A 7,205-nucleotide genomic window follows, 5' to 3' on the forward strand; every position below is an offset into this window, starting at 1 on the left:
AGGAAAGTACTGAAACATTAGGTGAGAATTAATTTTTCTGTAGCTTTCAGGTTGCCCATAATGTTACAGATATTGCAACACATCTACATTTCAAAATTTGGAACCTTCAACTATTTCCAATACTGAAAAAAAATTTGAAGAAGTCTTCATACTTCCTGCTGTGAGAACCTCAAATCTTACAGAAAAAAATATGTAACTAAAATCTGGCACAGAAACAAGAAGCATGTTATTTTTATTTCCAATAATTTCTTAAAAACAATGAATAACAGTTCCAAATCAAACTATTTCAGTAAACAAAATGACCACATTAACTTAGATTGTAAGAAACAGCTGATTCCCTCACGCACTGAGTTAGCGATGCACAATCACTTACAACAGCAATTTCTACACTTACCTCTAAATTCACCATATTCTTGTGAAGCTTCTTTAAGGATCTTAAACTTATTGAAGCTTCCATCTGTTACATCACTCCATTAGGCATTTAGATGTGTGAACTTCCTTGCAACATTCTGAACGCAGTTGCCTCCACTGCTCCGCAAAACAGATCACTTCCTGTGAAACACAAACATAAGGAGAAACAAAAAAGCTGTACATATAACAGAATTATGATGCCAGTTCAATAAGTTCCAATAATAAAGTTTACTGCAGCAATCGTGGGCACTGAAATGAGAAACTAGTAATTTCTTATATGAAGAAGCATCACTGGGAAACATGTAATGTGCTGCATATGACACATGCTTCACAAGTATATCCGCTAGACAGTGCCGAAGTACAATGTGGTTAATTTTTATGTCAGTCAGGAATTTTTGTAGTCAGCAGTCAAAATGTCAACATCAGAACTTATGTAAATAAAGAACAACAAACAGTTGTTGCTGGTTCTTAATTGTAGTGAAAATAATGTTAATAAATTGAAAAATTGGTATAAATTTACACAGTTCTTTGTGTGATACATTCCTAAGAAACATGAATGTTTTGTTATAAAGATTTATAAACTTAATGACATGACTGGCTACACATGTGACATTGAAAAATCTCACTATGAGAGTAGCAATAAACTTTAAGAGGAAAATTTTTTCTCTTCTATGGACTTATGCGGTATCAACTGTCAGTCAGAATCATACGATAATGACAGGGGAACTTTGGTAATTAGACACTAAAACTGAACTGGAGGTGTCTCAACAGCAGTGATATCGAAAGGCTACCAAGATGTGAGCTTACTAATCCAAGTACATGAAAACAAATTAATATGTTTTGTTAATGGAAATACGTCGCAAACAGCCTGAATAAAATTTATGTAGACTCCAATCTATTTTCTGCTTTTGTCTTACTATTCAGTTATAAAATTCACAGCTATAATAATTAATTTATAAGGGTCTTGGATAGAAATCACCAACATTCTTCTCTCTGTAATACAGCCTCTTCCTTCAGAAACAGAAACTTGTTCAGCTGATCATAAATTTGATTATTCTTATGAGTTAAATACTCATCACTGTGATCACAAAATCCTGTTATTTATTCTGAGTCACTTCAAAGCAGAAGTCATGTATAATGTCCTAAAGTTTATATAAATTGCATGAAATGACATGTTCGAAATTGTTCTTACTTTACGTCCTCCACACAAGGGAAAGATAACACACATAAATTCAACAAACGCTCAAATAACAAAACATTAACTTGCACGTCCTCGCAATATATGACAGAAGAAATGCAGTGGACACACAACAGTTACGCCATTATCTCGTACGCAGGGATGGCAACATCTGAAAAGCAGCGAACACATCCCGCCATCGCGGGAGAATGAGGGATATACAATTATCATTCTTTGCGTACTGTAACAAACTCTGCTGCCATCTACCGACTACGGATCTGAAGTAGATCTACGTCGAAGCACACTCCATTGCACTGCCGTTTGAAATGCTACCTGCAATACCTCACATATTGTAATATAGCTGTGTGTAACCTTCCACATTAGCCATTAAACCCCAATATTATGATGCTCAAACCTTATTACACAAGTCTTATAGCATCAAATATTCATGGCAAATGACTATTAACTTACAAAACACAGAAATACACACAGTAAGAAAACAAATTCAAGAAGTCAAAAAATCAAAAAAATGCTTGAAATTGTCAAAAAAGCGCACAAAACCAAAAAAATCGAAAAATTTCACTTTAAAATTTTTTTCCCTAATTTTCAAATTTTTTTTTTTTGGTTTTTACGCTTTTACTGACGTGAAAACCTCACATCTTAAAGCATGTGTCAGCTCAGAGGTTTTAAAGATGGCAAAACAAACTGTAAGGCAGGTCACACACATAGAGAAAATAAATTAATATCAATGTTATCCAATTTTAAATTGTCTGTTGCAATGGTTTCCGATCAGTAAATTATAACTAACACCTCCTAGGTCCATGCATGGCTTGTTCATTCAAAATGCTGTCACTCTGAACTGATATTCATCACCTTCCTTCAGATCATACAAAGAATTTAGTGTTACACAGTTCAACCAATCAGATACATACCAAAACTAACACATAATGCTCCTCAATTACCGTATATACCAAAATTCTATAGTCGTAAGTAACTACTTGTCAAAATCAGCTATTAATATTAAAATGAGTTTAAAAACATTACAAATCAATACTAAAGTACTCCAGGTGTTGGGCAATCCCCCATTCAGCCTGGACCTGTCACTGTATGACTTTCAAGGAGTTCTCTGCAGAGGGAATTAATGGGACGCACGACTCCATACACTTACGAACACTTTAACAGCCATTACTAACCCCGATCAATCCCCAAACAGGCTTCCTTCAAAAAGCCTGTAACTATTTATATTTCCCACCAGTAACACTTTATTGTAATGTCTCAAAATAGATTTCATCTCACTCCACTTTTCAAATTATAACTACGTGCGTTGTAAATTCTTACCTAATACATTGACTTGGAAAGATCCTTCATCCAGACCAGAGCTGTTCCGTAACATTCTATGTCTTTCATCTGTCTTGAGTGGCTTATTTTCCACAGACCATATTACTTCTGGTGGAGGTTCACTAATAAAATCGATGTCAACGTGAAAGATCTGGCCTGCTTTGATGCGGATATCATTCAGAGGTGTCTTGATTTTAGGGGGATGTCAGTTTCATAAGTAATATTATTGACAAACGAATATTTCTCAGTGTTTAATAAGTACAGAAATACTTACAGTATCTTGCTTCAGCAATCACAGTATCAGATGACTCGCTAGGTTCACTCTGGCCAGCTGAATTTGTTGCAATGACATGGAACGGTACAGTACCCTGAATGGTAAGTAAAATTTCTTGTTTATTTTGGTGCAGTATGTGACAAAATACACCAAAGTAAATTAGAGAAGTACAGAACTTGTACAAAAATATCATTAAAATCTGTAACTCACAAAAGAAAGTAACTGTACTGATTATCTCAGAATGAAAAAATGAGTCATAGATACAGCCAAAATAAGAGATGTCAACTACGGCATCAGACTGCTTCTGTTTCACTTTTGTGAAAATAATGGACAATAACTTGTAAGATATCAATTTGTCAATTATATTATCAATATGAACAAAGTATTCACAACTTTTAATTTATTAAATTATTTTAAGATGCTGGAAGTCATCCCTCCAGCGCTCGCGTCCACCTTTGGAACGTCCCGACTCGCGTGTGAGCGCCGCGCCGCAACCCATCAATTGAGCAAATACTTAATCAGACTATTACTGACTTTTAATTTATTTAAGGAGTTACGATTAAGAGACTAATAAAATGTTAAAACATTGTATAAAAGTCCAATTGAAGCTTCGATTTCATCGATTGAAGTTTCTAAGCAGTCTCTTTGCCTAGAATAATTCTCTCTAATTTTATCCAGTGTTTTATTTGTGAATTTTGTGATATCGCCCAATAAATTATCTGGAAAAATAGCTGCCAGAACTCGATCTCGGTTTTTAAGTTTTTTGCGCATCCCTTGCCCCGAGGAAAGTGAGAGATAATGTGCCTTTTTACTTCTTCATAGGGGAAATTTTAGAAATTTATTCATTTTATCTTTGCCAAGATAAACATCACTTATCCCTAAGTTGGAATATTCATCTAAACTTTCAGCCGAGTTTTCTGATTGACTATCGTGATTCTCCTCTCGTGGTTCCTCATCAGAATCCTGACTATCATCGAATTCACAATCTATAATTTCTCCTGCACTCACTTGTTCTAATAACCACTTCAACTAAACATTTGGATCAGAAGATTTTATTTTAGAAGACATTACTGGTAAACGTGACCAATAGAGACGAAATTAACCCAAACTTAAAAACAATTCACTTTAGAACACAAACACTCGCGTGAGAGCGGGCCGCCGCACTATCAGAATTCTAAAAGTAAACTGAAAAAAGCGGGTCTACAGTCGTAGCTAGAAATATTTCCTTTGAAATTCCCATTTAAGGGGGTTTCCTCTTAACATAGATAAAGCGACAGGAGAGAAAACAATTCCTAGAAAGAGTGTATCAGACTTCTACTGAAAATGCGGCGCTGCGCTCACAATGCGAGTCCTGGAGGGTTAATAACTGTATCTTGAAGAGAAAGGAATATCATCAATATGACAATTTGGTATTTTTAACTTACACTGGATTGTTAAGCATTCACCCAGTATGGACTTCCTTTTTCCTTCTTCTGAATAATACAGCCAGTAATGGGAGAACCACTATCTCATTTACGTCTACATGGTCCATGATAAGTGGCTTTCCAGGAGCATCTGGTCCGTCTAATATAGTAAATCAAATTATAAAGAAACAGATAAATTATAATCGTTTTAACACAGCACACTATGCAGAATTTAATTTACTTACTGAATATTCTGCTCCTGTAATTACAATATTTCTATCAGTGTTAGTAACATTTGTAGTTTCAGCTGTCACTCTGTTAACAATCAGTAAAGTGCCTTCAAATTTTAATTTTGTTGAAATATTTTAAGTTTTAAACACAGACCCATTTAATGGAATAATGAAACAGAAACTTTCACTAACTTTTGTGCGTGTATGAGTGAGTCTCTCTCTCTCTCCCTCTCTCCCAGTAGTACGCACGGATATGTCATACTGTCACATTTGTATTATAAAGAAAAAAAAGTGGAACATCACAAAGATATCCTTTAGTTCATTATTTCTTTGAAAAATATGACGGAAAAAAATTAAAATTAAGAAACTGTACAACAGAGATGCAGTTGTGCTGATGACTTTTACATATAAAATCAATTTTTCCCAATATTTTAATGCCCGTTTTTAGAACAAATAGCAAAATACTGCTAATCAACCAATGTAATATCAGATTACTTGTTTCTCTTTTTCTATAAAAGAAAACACTACTTATAAACATTAAGATTTGAAGAGAACAGAAGTAAATTATGTGGACTAGACAAATATATTTGATTATTATTTTATTTTCACAGAATCGTATGTGATTACATACCAAATTCATTCTTTGCAATGATGCTCTTTGCTGTCGCAAGAGGATCAGACTCTCCTATGCTATTGACAGCCTTTACTCGGAAGAGGTACTCCTTCCGATGTATTAGTCTTGTTACGTCATGAGATAGACCTGAAGCCATGCCTGCATCTGCCCATGTGCCCCTTGACACATCCATTTTCTCCACAATGTAATGCAGAATGGGACTTCCACAATCAACCAAGTGGTACCTTACACGTAAGGCGAGCGCCCTCCTTTGTTATATTGCTAACCGCTAGAGGACCTTCAGGTGGAGATGGTCGATCTGTAAACATAATATAACTTTATGATTAAGAACATTTAGATTCATGGTATATTAATTTCATTTAAAAGAAATATTCAACACCTTACTTAAGTATAAGACTAGAATATTTATTTTTGACTGAATGCTTAATTCTTCACATCCATATCTCATTCCTAGGCTTGCTTCCAAAAACAAATAATTGGGTATACGTAACCAAATAACTTCAAAAGCAAATAATTACTATTCTTAATTTAATATGGTATGAAAGTTGTCATTTTATTTCACTTATGTAACTAGTGCTTTAATTTCATAACAACAAACTGCAGCTATGTAAATTCTACACTACAACCATTGTGATTCAGTACACGGCACGAATGATAGACACTGACATTTACTTTTGTATCCAAAACACTTCACTTCAGAGAACTGCCTAAATGTAAAGTAAGCTTCCACATGAACAAGTATCCCTAATTCTACAAGCATAAGGGCAAATACACTTACATATACCACGTATCAACAAAAGTAATTTTAATGTTGATCCTGCTTTCTTGGTACTGGTACAAAAAGCAAGACCACTATTAATAACGAATCACCATGAAAACTTAGAAATATTTTAAAGTCATAATACAATACTTTCCCAACTTTCTTTCGGTTATCAGACTGACTGGCCTAACTACACATGTGGGTTTTGAAATCACACTCGCCTAGCACAGTGACACTGGCAGAAGCTGAGGACTCCCCAGTGTGAGAGTGTAGCGCCCAGTATCATTAACGAGCTGAAAACAAAATCTCAAAAACAGTCTGATTGGCAAATGTCTGAATATCAGCTCGTACTTCAGGTTTAGGTCTTGGTGAAGCTCCTATTGGGATGGTGTAATTAATCTTACTACCATATCTTGTAGCAAAGTCTTATCAAACCATGGCGCCTCTGAAAAATAAATAAAGATTTCTTTGTGGAGATTGAATTTATGTTTTGGGACATAGGTATTCCCATTATATGGGAAAAGAAGGAAAAGGTAAAGAATATGAAGTTTTCACAGCGGTAAACATAAGGTCTATGATATACCAGGTTATAATGCCATGTAGCCTTGTAGGACACAAGTGATATTAGACTGAAGATGGATGCGATGTGTTCCTCCAAATGTTGGTAACCACTTAAAATAACTATATAGCTTCATGGCCAAGAAAACCATGATTTTCAGAGAGGGAAAAAATTTAAATGATAAATTTTCAGAAGTACCACTAGTCACACAACACAACACAGGAAGAATAGGCCATTTTCTTCTTAGACAGGCACGCCAACCTGACAAACTGGAAAGGAACCCACGTGTTGTGGACGATACAGAAGTATATAAAATTCACAAGAAATTATAAATACCTCCAGACAATTGCTTGCTACATCCATCAATAACGAAATGCATCGTGAAACACTTGCCAATCGATTTCATAACCACATATCTC

The 7,205-nt window shown here is 34.9% G+C and overlaps 1 protein-coding gene across 7 annotated transcripts in view; it reads right to left on the minus strand.

The window, feature by feature from the left end:
* LOC110836459 (structural maintenance of chromosomes protein 6) overlaps nucleotides 1-7,048 on the minus strand; it is a 31,299-nt gene extending 24,251 nt beyond the window's left edge. For 3 of the 7 annotated variants that reach the window (XR_015533472.1, XR_015533471.1, XM_087342275.1), the window contains exons 1-6: nucleotides 6,811-7,039; nucleotides 6,449-6,672; nucleotides 5,465-5,765; nucleotides 4,625-4,763; nucleotides 3,201-3,294; nucleotides 395-552 (exon numbers count right to left, since the gene is read on the minus strand). The gene's annotated coding sequence lies outside the window, so the exon portion shown is untranslated. Of the gene's footprint in view, nucleotides 1-394; nucleotides 553-1,328; nucleotides 1,819-3,200; nucleotides 3,295-4,624; nucleotides 4,764-5,464; nucleotides 5,766-6,448; nucleotides 6,673-6,810 lie in introns of those variants that run through there. The other 4 variants (XM_087342277.1, XM_087342271.1, XM_087342273.1 and 1 more) reach the window with 4 other exon arrangements.
* Nucleotides 7,049-7,205: the final 157 nt, after the last annotated feature.

Source organism: Zootermopsis nevadensis, unplaced genomic scaffold, assembly GCF_977971745.1.
Source record: "Zootermopsis nevadensis isolate Lab colony 2312 unplaced genomic scaffold, Znev_1.0 Znev_ptg000288l, whole genome shotgun sequence".
In the NCBI taxonomy this organism is placed as follows: Eukaryota; Metazoa; Arthropoda; class Insecta; order Blattodea; family Termopsidae; genus Zootermopsis; species Zootermopsis nevadensis.